The following is a 17,583-nucleotide window of genomic DNA, read 5'->3' as shown; positions in this document are numbered from 1 at the left end:
AAAAACACAAATTCAAGGGACGCCTGGGTGGCTTAGTCAGTTGGGCGTCCAACTTTGGCTCAGGTCATGATCTCACAGTTTGTATGTTTGAGCCCTGCATTGAGCTTTGTGCTGATAGCTCAGAGCCTGGAGCCTGCTTCGGATTCTCTCTCTCTCTCTCTCTCTCTCTCTGCCTCTCCCCTGCTCATGTGCTCTCTCTCTCTCTTTCAAAAATAAATATTAAACAAAACCCACAAATTGAAAATTAACATTATTAAGAATTTCAAGATGATGACTGCAGAATGTTACCACATGTGGACCCTTCTGAGTGGGGGCTCTAGGTGACGGCCCCTAGTGTCCCCTCTGAAGCTGACTCTAGTTGAGACCTATTCCATTGCACTGTGCCCAGTCTGGCAAAGAGATTAGTTGAAAAGGGTGGTATTTGCAAGGAACCTACAAAGAAAGGCATTAAGAAAATAAACATGGGCAGTGTTTCCCAGCACTGTTCAGGGGACAGTGAGATGGATGTTTAGGGCAGTAAAAGGATGGGATCCGTCATGGGCAGGGAGGTTTCATTCTCCTTCACCAAGACCGGGGTGGGGAGGTCCTCACTTCCCTGCAGGGCTCTGCTCTGCTTACACACACATTCTAGAAGAAACTGCCAAATGTCCCTAAATATCCATTCTCTTCTTCCCGTACGGTAATAGTATTTTTTTGCTGTGCACATGATCGTCTGGAATGAAGGTGACATTTTCTTAACTGGTGTCCATGCAGCCCATGGGATCGTGTGCCTAAGTGGTGGTCATCAGGATATGAGAGGGGATTTTCATGTGGCAGCTTCTGGACACGTTCCTGAAAGTAAAGCTGTGCATGCTGTTTGTGTCACCTCTCTCCTCCCCTTCCTCTATCATGCTGCCTTGGTCATGGAGACAAACGACCTCTTAGACCAGGAAATGCAGGCCATCCACAGGCGTAGTGAGGTGATGTGTTAAAACAGCTGGGATCCCAGGACTTCACAGGGCAGAGCTTCTAGTCCAACTTGAACTATGTATCTTGTGACAATATACCTTTCATGTGGGAGAGAAAATAAATCATCTTGCGTAGGCTTCATATTAGGTTATTCATAGTCGAATCTAATCCTAATTTACCAAGCAAATTCACTTGGCCTTGGACATACTCTGGATGAGAGATACGATTACCACATTGCTGAGAAAGTATACCTATTGTAAGCTAACAAGTTAGCATTGGGGTTCACATATGGTATACCTTATATGAATTTTCCTAGTCTGAATTAGCACCTCTGAGCCAATCAACTTGGACAAAATGTCATTTCTAGGTCTGAAAAGCAGAAGCCTATGTCATAATTCTCCGTGAGCTCACAGCAGTGTCTTAATCCTGTGAAATTGAGCTATGTTGTTGGCTAGCACCTTGGTCTCCTGACAGATGTGGATGCATGTGGGTACAATGGACACAGTGTGGCCCAAATGGCCTGAAAATGTAGGACAGGCAGACACCATTGCAACTGTTCTTTTTTTTAATGTTTATTTATTTATTTGTGTGTGTGTGTGTGAGAGAGAGAGAGAGAGTGCGAGAGCGAGAATGAGCAGGGGAGGGGCAGTGAGTGAAGGAGATACAGAATCCAAAGCCGGCTCCAGGCTCTGAGCTGTCAGCACAGAGCCCGGTGTGGGGCTTGAACTCAAGAACCATGAGATCATGACCTGAGATGAATTTGGATGCTTAATGGACTGAGCCACCCAGGTGCCCCACAAATGGGTACTTTGAGATAGGCAGAATTCAGAGAACCAGAATTTGGTGAAAAGTTTAAAACTGCTATGCAGTAAGATCCCAATGTGCAAAGGTAGATTTTTATCAGACAAATTTACTCAATACCTACTATGTACCATGCTCTGTTCTAGAGGCCTGGGGGACCTCAATGAGCAAAACAAGTATCTTTGACCCCAGGGAGGTTATAAGCTAGTGGAAAGAGACAGGTGATGGAGATAAAATGTGATGTATAATTAACAAATGTAATATGTAAAGGTGATAAGGACTACGTGAATCAAAAAAAGAAAAAGAAGAAGAGTAGGAGGAAGTAGGGTAGGTGAGGACCCAGAGTCTCTCTACTGGGCCAGTACATACACACCCCCAGCTGCTCTGAGCGCTGGCTACACCCTTCTCAAGAGCACTGTCCGTGGCCAGTGAAGCTTCCTCGCCCAAATACAGCTGGTAGGTTACACACCCTGAGATGTCTGGGTCTAGTGCACAGCAGAGGGAGCTTAGGTGGGAGAAGGGCAAGTCCATCCATCACAAGTGGCAGAAAGGGACAGTATGGAGGCACCATGCTGGTGGGAGCAGTGGTTCCGACTGCTTCAGTGCCTTCTACTGAAGTGGGGGCAGCATCAGCAGCTGAGAGGGAATAGAGAGGCTGGAGAAAGAGGAAATAGTCTGGAAGACTATCCAGACTATCTCCAGTTGGAGATTGGCCAAGTGAATGGACCAGGGCGTATCCTATGCTAGTGTGGCCACATTGATGCTCACCTGAAGTTCACGATCATGAATTTACATCGGGACTGATCGACATGGTCAGCCACGGGGACGTCAGCGTGGCCGGGCAGAGAGTGTCATTTTGCCACTTGAGTAGGATGCAGGGAGTGTGGATAAGAGAATCAAGGGTGTGCACAAGGAAGTGATGATGATATTTGGCTAAGGAACTTAAATGGAATAAGGAAGAAAAAGAAGATAGCAAGGGGGAGTGGATAAAGGGAATGGGAAAATCAAGTAATAAGGGGGGACTAGCAAGACTATGGATGAGATGGTGAAAAGATCAGTGGTTGCCAAGGATCTGGGGTGAGGGAAGAGGGATTAATGGGGCAGTAAAACTATTCTGTATTATTTAGTAATGGTGGATGCATAACATTATATAATTGTCAAAACCCATAGAATGTACATCCCCAAAAGTGAACCTTAATTCAAACTATTGATTTTAGTGAGTAATAATACATTACTATTGGCTCATCAGTTATAACAAATGCGCCACAATAATGCATGGTGTTAATAATAACGAAAACTGGTTGGGGTGTGAGGTGGGGTATGTGAGGGGCTATACAGAAACTCTCTAATTTTCACTCAAGTTTATCTCTAAACCTCATACTGCTAAAAATAAAGCTATGAATCTTTTTAAGTGCAGGACTTAACATAATTCTTCGTGAGACTAGATTTTTTTTTAAACAACTTTCTTCACCTCCTGAAGAAATAAGACAGTGAACAGACTAAGCTTACATTAGATGATCAATAGTTAGTTAAATGCAGCTATATTAAATCTAAAGTCACTTCCTCTAGATCAGAAAATGAATACAGCCCTAAGATAGAAAATAGATAAGTAAATAAAACATTTTTAAAATTAATTTTGGGTTACAGAGGCTACACACTTTATTGGTACTCAAGTTTAAAAAGTAATAGGGGCGCCTGGGTGGCTTGGTCAGTTAAGCGTCTGACTTCGGCTCAGGTCATGATCTCACGGTCCGTGAGTTCGAGCCCCGCGTCGGGCTCTGTGCTGACCACTCAGAGCCTGCAGCCTGTTTCAGATTCTGTGTCTCCCTCTCTCTCTGCCCCTCCCCTGTTCATGCTCTGTCTCTCTCTGTCTCAAAAATAAATAAACGTTGAAAAAAATTAAAAAAAAAAGTAATATAATTTGGGGTGCCTGGGTGGCCCAGTTGGTTAGTGTCTGACTTTGGTTCAGGTCATGATCTCATGGTTCATGGGTTCAAGCCCTGCGTCAGGCTCTGTGCTGACAGCTCAGAGCCCGGAGCCTGCTTCAGATTCTGGATCTCCCTCTCTCTCTGCCCCTGCCCTGCCCTGCTCATGCTCTGTCTCTGTCTCTCTTTCAAATAAATAAACACTAAAAAGAAAATCTAATTTTAGTCTTCTAAGTTAGGAATAGCAAGGGAGGCAGTGACTCTGGAAGAGGAAACAATGTCTAAGGCTTGGTGTCCTGGCCAAGAAGAGAAGCACCTTGACACCTTTCCCACAGTCTCTCTTGTGATGCGTAAGATAGAGACACGGGTCATAATAATTTTCTTAGGTTTAAGAATAAAAGGCCTGGGTGGCTCAGTCAGTTAAGCTTCTGACTCTTGATTTTGACTCAGGTCATGGTCTCATGGCATGTGGGATCCAGCCCCACACCGGTCTCTGTGCTGACAGTGCAGAGCCTGCTTGGAATTCTGTGTCTCCCTCTCTCTGCCCCACCCCTGCTCTCTTCCTCTCTCAAAATAAATAGATAAACTTAAAAAAAAAAAAAAAAAAGAACAAAAGGCCTATCAGGGTCATGTGATCATCAAACTCCACAGTTCCTTGGTGAGGGGCCTACGTGGCAGTATTGGCCAACCCTATATGTGCCTTTTCCTTTCTTTTTTTCCCTTTTTTCCTTTTTTTTTTTTTTTTTTTTTTTTTTTTTTTTTTTTTTTTTAGAATTTAGAGGTGAGATAGTTCTATATGCATGGTGAGGCTGGTTTAAACATCTTGCTTAACAAGGGCTTTCAATGCTAAATTCTGTGAAATTCTCACCTTGCTTAAAATTAAGACAAGATGTGGTCGTAGTGGTAAATGGACTAACATAAATAGACCATAAATGGACTTTATAGAAGGAAATGATCGCAAATGTGGTCCTTAAGTGATCAAAGTGTATTAAAAGGCTTATAGTATATTGAATGAAGTTGCTCTAACTGGTTAAATAATTTTAGGTATAATTAACTTGTTCTTTCACAAAATTGTGAAAATATTTTCTCAAGCATTTGGCCATTGATTAAGAAATCATTGTATTTTGAAAATTAAATGGAGGAGATGATAAATAAATTAATAGTGACATTAGATGCATATTAAGTTATCTCTGCTGTCCACACATGCAGGCACATTAGAACAGACTCATCATTCAATTAATTGCCTTTTGCTGCAGTGAATCTCTAATCTCAGAAATGCAACGATCATACACACAGAAAACCAGATAAGCTATTTGGGCCACATTTTAGAAATAAGAAATCAGGTTTTCACTGCTGTTGCATATGGGATCTCTCTCTGAGTGACCAGTAGATTGTTTTTGTATTAAATGCTTTCAACTCTTGCCATATATTCTGAAGTGACAGCAGTGACACACACACACACACACACACACACACACACACACACACACACAAATCTACATTTACCAGAGAGAATTTTATTCCTTGTTTGACAAGAGGTCACCGATTCAGTCTTGCTAAGATTGGTCTGGTTTCTTCTGTGCTTTAGAAAAAGAATGTGCCCAATTTCCGTTATGATGGAGAACTTCAGGGGATACCCCAAAGTCTGATAATCCTTATTTATGTCTCTTTTTAAATCCTTATTTATGTATAATCTAATTTCCTCATTCTGTTACTTGGCCCATCTATTCTTTTCTGATTATTGGAGGTGGAGAGGCTTGCATTGATCTCTAAATGCAACTCGTGATATATTCGAAGATTTGTTGTTAACTCCCTATTCACTTTTCTTCTTGTAGCCTAAGAACACTTATCTTTTATTGTTTGGGTTTTGAAAAATGTAATCACTTTCATAGCTTGCTTTATGTTGGCCCTCTGGTTTCTGTGGCTTTGGTGTGGCATTCAGAATTGGACTTGAGTTTAGCGGAGTGCTAAAAACCTAGTTTCAATGTACTGTTACATATTTTTCAATGACAGAACAACACTGTTTAGAGTAGGTATCATTCTAAAGGCTTCCAAACCCCCTCTCTGCTGTGTTGATATTTTTCATTCATTGATAACTCCCCATCTTTTATTTTTTGTCTTCTGTTTTTATGTGTATTTATTCCATAAATTACTAAAAGCACCATTGCGTTAGGAAAATCACATATAATGTAAACAATTCACATCTCTAATTGTGGATTAAATTTAGTGTATTAGCTCCTTATTGCAGTGTTAGATATTTCCAGAAAATATGAAAATGAGTCCTAGAACTTTATTTGTGATGGCATCTTTATGTGCGAGTTGGAAGCAATCGTAGAATTTCAGATTGTACCTTTTTGTCATATTCATCCAGTCAGCAAATAATTACTGATGCGTCTTATGTATCAGGCAGAGATCAAGACAGACATTGTCTTTGCCTTTATCAGATGGCTTCCTAAGAAGTATACTGGAAAATATATCTATAATTCTGGTCACATTGCAGATTGAAAAGTTCATAATGTAAAGAGAAGCTTGATGATTCTTTTTGATAAAGGGAAGACTCCCTTTTTAAAGTGATAAGTATGAACTATTTTTTATAAATTAGTCTTGTTTCTAGCTAGGGAATAAGCACAGAGTGTCAGGACACCGTATCTTAGATTTTCTTTTGCAGGTTCTAGTGGTTTCCCAGGCACAGAATTGGTGTTGACCACACACGTGCACTGTAACCTGCAGGACAGTAGAGTTTAATGTTGTGTGTATAAATCTGGTGGGAGCAATGGGTTCTCACTACAGAAAAAAAAAATGCACTTAAGATTTCAGCAGCACCTGTACTCCCTGAAACCCCTTTATGGACCCCTTTATGGGTAAGAATTACTGACAATTCAAGGTCTTTACACTTACCCGTGTTCCTGTGATGCCAATGGAAGGTGGAGGATCTCTGATATGGGTCACAGTCCAAAGTGAAGCTTCAATGACTGGTATGGGATCTCTGTGATACGGGGGATGTATAATCTCATAGAAAAAGAGAAATCCATCTTACCCTCCTTGACCCATCACATGGTAAGAGGGAAAAACCAGTGGGGGCCAGAATGGGGCCCCGGAGAAATATGTGGTCTTTGGGGTTCATATATTAGCTCTAACCGACCATCAAGTCTCTCATTCATTGATCAAATGTTCATCGAGTGGTGGGGGCACCTGGGTGGCTCAGGGGCTGGGTGGTTGGTTAAGTGTCTGACTCTCGATTTCGGCTCAGATCATGATCTCATGGTTTATAGATTGAGCCCCGTGGCGGGATCTGTGCTGACAGCACGGATCCTGCTTGGGATTCTCTCTCTCTCCCTCTTTTTCTGTCCCTGCCCTGCTCGCGTGCTCTCTCTCTCTCAAAACGAATAAATCAACTTAAAAAACAACGTTCATTGAGTGGCTACGATGTGCCGATCCTTGGGAAGACCCAGCATCTGGTGTCTAGAACTCATTTGTCCGTGCATGTACCTCACTGGGGCAGTGGTGGAAGAAAACTGGGTGGAGGCACCATTGTGCCTGATCTTGGGCAGCTCTGACATGACCAGCAGAAGTGCTCAATAAATATTGGCTGGCTGATTAGTCTGTTACTTCCCCTGATGAGTTAGTTTTGTTGCAGAATTGAAGAGCTGGGGTTAATAAAAGAAAAGTTTAGTTTTGAGAGGGGCACAAAGCTACATATACTAATTATAATAAAATATTAAAAATCTACTTAGGGTAACATAGCTATGAACGTGAAGTGCATACTAATGTGAGATTCGTTTTGAAGTAAAGCATTTTCAAAGTCAGCTATCTATCCTCAGAGTGGCCAAAATAGCGGTCCAGAGACGGACAAGGAGCATTTCAAATTCAGCAGTATGTTCTCTTATTGGCCCAGGGATGGCAATAACACGAGGAGCAGCTGGTAAGAATCTGGGTCTATTCTGACTAGATCATGCTGCCTGAGAGTCTAATTTTGCTTCAAAAATGGTCTAATTTTGCTCACAGTGGAAAAAGTGGGTATATTCCTTTAGTGTCAACAGACCAGATTACATCTCCAGTTTGTTTGATGGGGGAACTTGGTTCTGTTCCCAGATATGGCTCTCCTTCATGGATCATTGAATTACGCTAAGTGGTTTGAACAAAGTCAATTTCAATACATGCTGCTTTCCTCCCAAACCTTGGAATTTCTCTTCATACCAAAGTTCCAAGATCTCGTGTTTGTAGGAAGAGAATGTCTTGCCAATGGAAGTCACTTCAGCTCTAGCCATCAGCTTCTTCAGCCCTGAATAGGTAAACCCTAAGGACCCTTCAGGAATTAACAGTTGAGCACTTTTTGTGGTGAGTCGTAGATGCTCCAATATTCTGAAATTTATGCAAAGATATGTGTGCGATAGATCTACAAACTGGTGCAAAAAAGAGTAGGCTCTTCCTGTCCAAAAATATCCCTGATTTGGGTATTTTGTGCCTTGGCTTTCAGTGGAGGGACTTCTGATATTTTCTTGTGTATGTTCCCTCACATTTCTTCAGGAAATAGCAATAGGCGAAAGCCCTTATTACTCCATCAGTATTTTTTTTTCTTTGAGAGTATTTCCAGCTGAGGGCCCATTACCTATTTCTGATTCAGTTAGTTTCCAACTCTCTGGTCCTAAGTAATGAGCCATGAAGGAGACCAGGTTGGAGAGTGACCTGGGGAAGGCCTTGCATCCTCACGGGGGGCGCTGGGTCCCTCTCTGAGCAAGGAGCCCTTTCCTCCCAGCGCGTGCTCCTTTGTGCAGCTGCCTGTGGCCAAGACAAATCCAGGAACCTTGCTTCAGGCAAGACTCTGTTCCACTGAAAATGCAGCTTTCTTCAAAATGAACCTGGAAAACTTTGCAGATGATATATCTCTTCTGGTAATACATCCCCTGGGAGTGAGAGGCTGCAGGAGGAGGGTGGGGAGGATTGACGAGCAGCTCTATTTATGTTCTGCTGATGGGCTAATCTCTCACACACACCTGGATGTGATCTGAGCTCCTGCCCACACAAAGGGATCCTGGCATTGGCTCTGGTACTAACAAGTCCAAACTGAGCTCAGACTTCAGTCTGGCTGGAATGTGCAGGTGTACTACGTGGATTCTCATGCAGAACCGGCTGGGATCTCCCCAAGTTGGCAGCTGATCTTGTGTGGGTGGGGCGGGGAGGATGGTAGGAAATGGATGATAATTGTGAGAGAAAGCCCTGTGGGGGAATTTTAAGGAGAAGAGCATTCCTCTTTGCTTTTCCTACATTTTTTTCTTCCATCCCATCTGGTTGCCACGTTTCTGGTCCTTTTGCTTTTTTCCTTAATTTTGAAGAGTCCATGGAATTGTGGCACTTAGCTTTATTGTGTAATGAATGCAGCTTAACCAAATGAGCTGTTTGCTTCCTTTGGTGTCGTCCAAAATAGGTGGCTTCTTCTGTGTAATACCTGGAGCTAGGGTTTTACTCAATCCTGTTTCTGAAAGCCACTGCCTATTTTTAGCTTCTTTTTGGAATCTCTGGTTGGCCAGGACACACACGTGGGGAGGAAGGGCTGCAAGGCAGCCTTGAGGCTGGTGGGAAGGCTCTGGCACGTGACAGAAAGCCTACCTCATCATGCTTACTTTGCTGTGTTGGCTGCTCCCTGATGACTTCTTTGGATTGAATAAAGCCAGCTACAGAAGTGGGTGAAGCTATCCCTCACGCTGACATTTCATTTACCTAGGAGTACAACAATCTGAGAAAGAATCAAATACTTGAACATTTTGCTTCAGTGAGCAAAAGCTAAGTGTCTGTGCCATATTGAAACGTGCTGCTTTTCTTAGGGATGTAAAGTGAAAAAAGGGTGACGGGTTCAGGGACCACAGGCAAAAAGAAAGAACTCTTCCTCGGCATATTTACAGTTCCGCCATTGGAGAAAACTCTGGAATCTTGCGCATCATGATGTTATTTTATCAGCTACGGTTTGGTAGAACAAGGTCATTGGGGCCTAGGAAAAGGATGTGGTTGTAAAGCCTAAAAAAGGACGGGTATTTTTAAGTGTGTTACAGAGAAGGAAGCAGCTGGACTTAATAACTAACAGTATGTGGGAGGCGAAAGTATGTTGAATCTTGTACAGAAGTTTGATGATTAGAGAAAGGGCGGGCAACGTGGCTGTCCAAATCAAAATAACCCTCTATAATTAGCTCCACCTGTGCTAAAAAATTATGCTCACATACTGTTCCCAATTTATTGAAATTTATGACCATGCAATATGTTATGTGAGTAATAGTCACTACTGAACCAAAAATCAATATGCGGTCCTCTGTTGACGAAACTTGGGTTTAAATTTTATTCACGTGTGTGCTCTCAGCACCTAACATGATGTCTGACATCTAGATGATGTTCAAGATGCTGAACAAATGGATAAAATGCCAACTCTGTGGCCTAGTGAAGCTCCCTGAATTTTCCTTTAAAACATATCTGGCTAGCTTCAATTATTTGCTTGCTTTAGTGAGTTGAGTGATTAATTTTGTTTGAGATCCGGCACTGCGTGTCATATGTCTTTGCGATGCATCAACAGCCAGGCATTTAGAAATCAACATCTACCTCAGACCAGCTTACAAGGTAGTCATCGTGATGAAAAATGGAATGTTTTGGTGAAATGACCAGATAACTCGGTATGCCGAAGCAGGGATCACAGCCAATACGGCCTCCCCGTACCTTTCATTTCGTGACCACGTGACAATTTAGGATCATGTTCCCAGATGATGCGAGCAGGCATTCCAGCACCGCTCCACTGCACACATCTTCCCCTCGGGTTGAAAGCCTTGCCGTGTATCCTGGATCTCTGGAGGTGGTTTGTGGTTTGTGGTTGCATGCTGGCCCCTCTCGTATGCCGTGTACTTCCATTCCCATCTCTCCCGAATGTAAGGAGCTAGACTTCTGAAGACGGCCAGGGATGTTTCTGAGATAGCCGAAATCCATGTAAGCTACAAATGGCCCAGATGCATAACTGTCCTCCAAGTTGGGAATGTTAGCGTCCTTCTGTGGGAGGTGTGCAACTCAGTAGCCATGACTTCTTATCTCTTAGCTAACTCGATATCTCTCTAAAAAATTAATCTTCCTAAGGTGTGAGGTACCTAATGCAGAAAGACCTGAAACAGGGCTGGACACGTGGTTCCAAGGGATTCTTAGCCCTAATCTACTAACACAATATCACAAAGAAGTTACGAGAAGGGACTTTAGAACCAGACAAACCAGGATTGATCTTCAACTCTCTCACTGAATAGCTGTGTGATCTTGGACAACTTATTCAACCTCTTTACATTTTAGATTGCTCATGTGTAAAGTGAGAATAATAGGAACTTAATAACATCGTTGCAAGGCTTAAATGAAGTAATGCTTACAAAACACTTAGCAGAGCGTCTGGAAAATAGTCATCGATAAAAATTATACATCATCATCATCACCACTATCACTGTTTCACTGTGACATTAACCTAGGAGAATTCCTCATAGCCCACCCTGGTAGCCTGAGTCTGAGTTTGCAAAGTTAAAGAGTTCCCTGGAGATGGAAAGGTCATCATGGGTCTCCTAGAGTTGCCATCACAAACACCAAAAGAAGTTCTGGGCAGAACCTTCCATGGGGGCAAGAACACTTAATGGCCCCTCTTCTATGGTTATTTTCCTGGGACTTAGGTGTCTGCAATTTACAGAATGGTGCACATGAACCCCTCCAACAGCAACAAACAAACAAACAGACAGACAAATGAAAAAAAAAACGCACCAAAACCCAAAAACAATAACAACAACAAAAAAAACCTATGTGGGCATCATCTATAAACTGTACCATAGAAGGAACCGTGTAATCAGTTTGTGAAATGGCCAACCCATTTCAGTAACTAAAATAAAATTTATTCATAAGCATAACTCAAGCCCATCAACTGTTTACTGTGTCTAGATCAATTTTCAGCTACACAAATCTGTGAGCAATAATTTCTGGAAGACCAGAGAGAAGGAAAAAACAAAACAAAACAAAACCTCAAGAAGGCCTTATAAATAAGAAAACCTTAAAAATGAGAACGTTCCGAACGTGTTTTTAGTCAATGTCTTTATGCAAACTGCACTAATTAATCTCATACAAACATGGATATTTTTGTAAAGCATAAGCCCAAGTGCCATTTTATGACCATGTAATTTACAAGTCCTCAAATTACATTAAAATCACCACACACAGTGTTTACAGTTTAATTACATGGTTATTTACCATTCCCAATCAAGTGTTATTCATTCAGTACCTCTTTGCCTGATCTTACCTAAAAAAGAAAACACTTTTATGCTGAATTTGAGTGGTAAACATTCAAACATGCCAATACTTAAAGGCAACAAAGATGTGATTTGGAGTAAACAAACTCCATTGACAGATTTCAGAGAACTTCCAGGGGGAAAGAGAATGGAAAGAGATCAACATTTTACTAAAATAGTATTTCTTTGCTTGTTTCCATCATATTGAAAAAGAAAAGAAACCTATCACTATTCACTTCCCATTCTTTATGTAAAGCCAACTGGGTCTGTTACCCATATTTTGTATTATAATGATATAGTTCTTCAGTCAAGAAATGTTTATTGAATACCATATGTGTTCTGGATCCTGTGATAAGAATAAGTGTGAAAAATAAGGCATGGCCCCTTGATGAAGTCAGACTAGATATCTACTAGTACATTATAGACATTTCAACATGTAGAATGTATTTACTTCTGGTTTTCTCTTTGCCATTTACCAATACCATTTTGAAATCAGAAAAATCTCACTCCCAGCGTGGAGTATCTATCTTCAGGCAATAGCTTAAGCTTTATGAGCCTTAATCTTTTCATCTGTAGAATATGGCAGTGGGGAATATCATATTAATAACGCCAGTTTTCTCTCCATGATGGTGAGATTATGAAGACAAAGTAAGTCTGAAAACACTTGCGGATTACTTTTTCAGGATCTGCCTCTGCAGCCAACTCCCCAAACCCAGTCTAACTGGTTCCTCTTTGGCTTCCCTGAGTTGGCTAACAGATTATGATGCCTCATACCCCTGTTATGGTACTAGACATTTATATCAGGAAAGAGTCATTTGACGAATGAACTGGGATGACCCTTAAATTTCTAATTTTGAATTCTGTCCTGTGGGAACTCAAATGTTTTAAAAAAGTGCCCTCATTGTGACATCCTTAGGCCACCTGCCTCAGCATGACCAGAATGGCTTCTGAAATATCCCTATTTCTTGGGCCCACTCCAAACTTAATGAATGAGGATCTTTAGCTGTGGAATCCAACCACGTAGCTGCCTTTTAAATAAGTTTCTCTGCTCCCAGAATCACTGTATCTAATTGGATTGTTTGCAGATATTTCAATTCTGGTATTTCAGGTACTTGGTAGAATAATTATTCTGTGTCCACTTGGAATTAGGTGTGCATATATCACTTGTTTGGGCCAATGGAATGTGAATGTACATGACAAGTCAGGTGACAGACACTGAACTGAAGTAACTTATTTGCGGCAACTTTCTATTATTAAAACATTTTACTTCCCTTTTCCCATGATTAGAACACAACTTATGACTAGTTTTCCCAAACATGATTTCACAGTGGTGGAAAAAAGCGTGAACAAATATCAGATTGTAAATTAATCCACACCAATCATTATGACATTATTTTTGATGCAGCAAACATCAAAATGGCAGGGTTGTTAACAGCCTTTTTTTTTTTAAATTCTGATCTCAAATATAGAAGACATAATAACATTAACACAGGGAGATTTTATGTGATGTTTGTACTCATGCTCATTTATCTAAGGCTGCATTTACATGGGCAAGTGGAAAGTAGACATAATTATATGGGGCAAAACGAACTCATTTCCTATACTGAACACCTACCATATATTACTCACTTTGCTGAATCCATTTACATTTAATCACAGCAAACAGTTGTCTTAGAGACATTGTATTTTTGCACTTTGCATATGAACAGTTAAACTAGTTAAATCATTTTCCAAAAAATTTACCACATTAGAAATTGAGATTCAAGCTGACATCTCTCTGCCCACCCACCCATACTTTTCTGCTACATCATGTCACCTATGGAAAAGTCAGACAGTCTTTCAATGTGCTGATAATCGTACTAATTTTCCAACTAATTGCTCAATTTTCATGAGGCCCAGCATCTTCATGGATGTTAGTAAAATGTAGCTTTTAGGGATACCTGGCTGGCTCAGTCATGAGCATGCAACTCGATCTCAAGCTCTTGAGTTCAAGCTTCACATTAGGCATGGAACCTACTTAAAAATAAATAAATAAATAAATAAATAAATAAATAAATAAATAAATAAATAAATAAATAAATAAAATGTAGCTTTTTTCCATATTGACCATGTGCAGCATGCATGTAATATGTATCTATACACCCACATGCATTTTCAGTTAGAAAATTAGGAATAGCACATGTAAAATGGTGCTTATGCTCTTCATTACCAATTTTGCAAACCAGTTTTTCCTTCTGTCTGCAATAGATTCAAGTAAAATGTCACAAATTAAACTAGGGTGACCACCTTTGGAAATTGTTGGCCCTAAGATATAGATACTTAAATGACTTTCAATCTGGAAAACACACTAAGCATATGACACATCATTACCATCCAACAATTATCCAAATGGAATGTGGGATATAAAATAATTTCAGATATTAAGGCCTTTGGAGAAGCTTGGGAACGATAGGTATGGAGGAATATAAGCCCATTTTGTGAAGTGAATTTTGATAATTGAGGCAAGAATGTAGTTACAAATTCCCCTCTATCTCCACTTTCTGGTTGGTTCTAAATTAGACAAGGCATAAAGCAGGAGGACAGAGTTTAGAGTCTTGCCAGAAAGAAAGAAAGAAAGAAAGAAAGAAAGAAAGAAAGAAGAAAGAAAGAAAGAAAGAAAGAAAGAAAGAAAGAAAGAAAGAAAGAAAAAAAAGAAAAGAAAAGAAAAGGAAAAATTAAAATACGTGCATTCCTCACAGTTTTTGTAGAATATCTATCACTGAGGGTTTTCTCTGGGCTCTGGCTGTGGAAATTACAAGTCCATTGGGCAGTTATCCAGTTGACAGCCCTTGAAATGAGACATATACCGCATACATGATAGCCTGGGTAGAAAATAATAAATATTAGTATTAACCAATCCCAAGTCAGTAACAATGAAAGATTCTTCACAGTGTAATTAGAGTAAGGAATTGTTATGAAATCGACAAGCTGTACGTAGTATAGCTCGATTTGGACACCTTATTGTTAGGAACAATTAGTATTTTATCCCAGTAAAGAAAAGTTACAATTAGAGTTTTCAGAGCAGGAACACCATGGAGATGATCTTTTCTGACTCTGATCTCACGAGTGAGGAAGCAATATTCAGGACATTACATGGTTTGTGTAACATCACTTGGCTGAGAGATGAAAGAGACAGGGCTTGCACAATCTTCCTTGAAGAGCACTCTTTCAAGTCCATGTTTGCCATTAAAAGAGTAAGAAAAAGTAACAAGATGGATTTCACCAAAATTAAATTAAAAGTCACAATTACTTACATAGGATCTTTTTTTTAAGCCACCCATATACTACATGCTGTACAAATACACATATACTGAAAGAACCTACTGGATGTTAAAAGGTCATATTTACACCTATTATATTAATTACTTTCATGTATATGTTGAGTATTACACCAGGATTATGGTATGGTACAGCTGAGAAAACAGATATTCACATAGGGATATCTTTCCCAAGATTGTATAGTAAGTAAAAGACCCAGAGTTTGCACTTAGGTTTTTTGGATTCTAGAACACACATCCTTTCTACCTGGCTTCCCTACCTCTCACCAAGACATTTCAAGAGGACAAGAATCTTATAACACAGATCTGGTTAGCAAATAGATAGTACAAGAAATACATTCAAAAACCACAGACAACTAAAGAAAGATAAAGTGAAAAGAGGTGAAGTTAACATTGGCAATGGGAGGAGATTGGGGTGGACCATGGACAGACATCCAAATGAACTACAACGGGCTTTGTCTTTAGTATCAAGACTTTCATCCACCTATAATTCATTTCCAGAATCTCAGTATTGTGCAAAATGTATAATTTTACAATCAACTTAGGAGTTATCATAATAAAGCCCCTAGGAGAAATTACAATTAACTTGAGTCAATTAGATTTCTCAAGGAGCCCTGACTTTAGCTCTGGCTAACAGGAATCTTAATGAGACAATTAATATTAGCTAATATCAGCTTGATTGATTTAAAGGGTATGTATAATTATATAGATGTGTGTAGACAGAAGCGTTTCTCTGTGTGTGTATGCTTTACCTATCTGTGGCATTCAAAAGTAAGACTCAAAATATTTTGAAAGGAAAAAAAAATCTCACTCCATAGATTAAAAAAATGAGTTCAAAAAATTCTTTATTCTGAGGATCAGAGACAAAGTAAACAACCTCAGAAAATCAGGCTTAGGCATGAGCTAGATACAGTTAAATGAAGGGAAAAAGTTTGATGAATATTTGTTGTATGCCGACCAAGTATCATTTTCAGAAAATTATCCCCTTACGCCTCACAGTCTTGAAGGGAACTATTTATTACCCCTCTTTTACAGATTAGGGAACTAAAGCTCAATAGGTTTAAGTGATGACCGAAGAGATTTCTCAGGGCTGCCAGGTATGATTGTACAGTTTGTGTACCATACACAACATCTGGTAGAAGGAAGGAGCAAATTGAGACTGATACACATTTTATGTTCTGCTGCCCAGTGATGCATCATAATTAAGAGTTATGTAATCCCAGAGAAAGAGGGTGTCTTTAATTTTTTCAGAGGTTACCTGCCTCACTGAATTATGGGATTAAGATTTGAATCCATGAATATTGGGGGCAAAAACCAGGTTCTTTCCAGGATCTTTTTTTTTTAATGTTTTAGTTATTTTTGAGAGAGAGAGAGAGAGAGAGAGAGAGCGAGCGAGCGCAAGCAGGCAGGGTAGGGGCAGAGAGAGGGAGACACAGAATATGAAGCAAGGTCCAGGCTCTGAGCTGTCAGCACAGAGCCTGACGTGGGGATTGAACCCATGAACCATGAGATCATGACCTGAGCAAAGTCAGGTGCTTAACCAACTGAGCCACCCAGGTGCCCCTAGGATGTCTTGAAGCCTCTCCCACTATGAAGATACAATCGGAATAAATTAAGAGTAGCTGGTGTCCATCTCATAATAAAAGGGCTAGATGATCTGAATATCAAGAGTTAAGACAAGAAAGGGAAAAATGGAAATTTCTTCATAACTTCTCCTTTTAAGATAAAACATTATATGACTTTGAGGTTTGGGTATGGATAGAGAAGAAAAAAAATTAGCTTTGATTGGGTTGTTTTATTCATATGATCTTCTAAACTCTTAGAGTCAGTTAGTAGTAAATCACTCTTTTGGTTTAACAAATGAATCTATCACAAGGCATTAGCACCATGCCTGGCACATAGCAGGCATCGAGTCACATCATCACCAAATTATGCCAAATGAGTTCTGAAGTTGTCATCAGCAAGTGTCTGAGGATGGTAACATTACCACTGATGTTACAAATTTCAGTGGGGCACCTGGGTGGCTCAGTCAGTTGAACATCCAACTTCAGCTCAGGTCATGATCTCACGGTTCGTGAGTTCGAGCCCTGTGTGGAGCTCTGTGCTGACGGCTGGGAGCCTGGAGCCTGCTTTGGATTCTGTGTCTCCCCCTCTCTCTCTGCTGCTCCCCAACTTGCACTATGTCTCTGTCTCTGTTTTTGTCTCTCTCTCAGAAACAAACATTAAGAAAAAATTTTTAAAAAAAGAAGAAATTTCAGGGACTAAAATCCAATGCATGTGAAGGCTACAGTGGCTGCACAAGGAAGCAAA

This window comes from Felis catus, chromosome B2 (genome assembly GCF_018350175.1).
Source record: "Felis catus isolate Fca126 chromosome B2, F.catus_Fca126_mat1.0, whole genome shotgun sequence".
NCBI lineage: Eukaryota > Metazoa > Chordata > Mammalia > Carnivora > Felidae > Felis > Felis catus.
The sequence above is the reverse complement of the archived record's forward strand: the minus strand, read 5'-3'. Positions refer to the sequence as shown.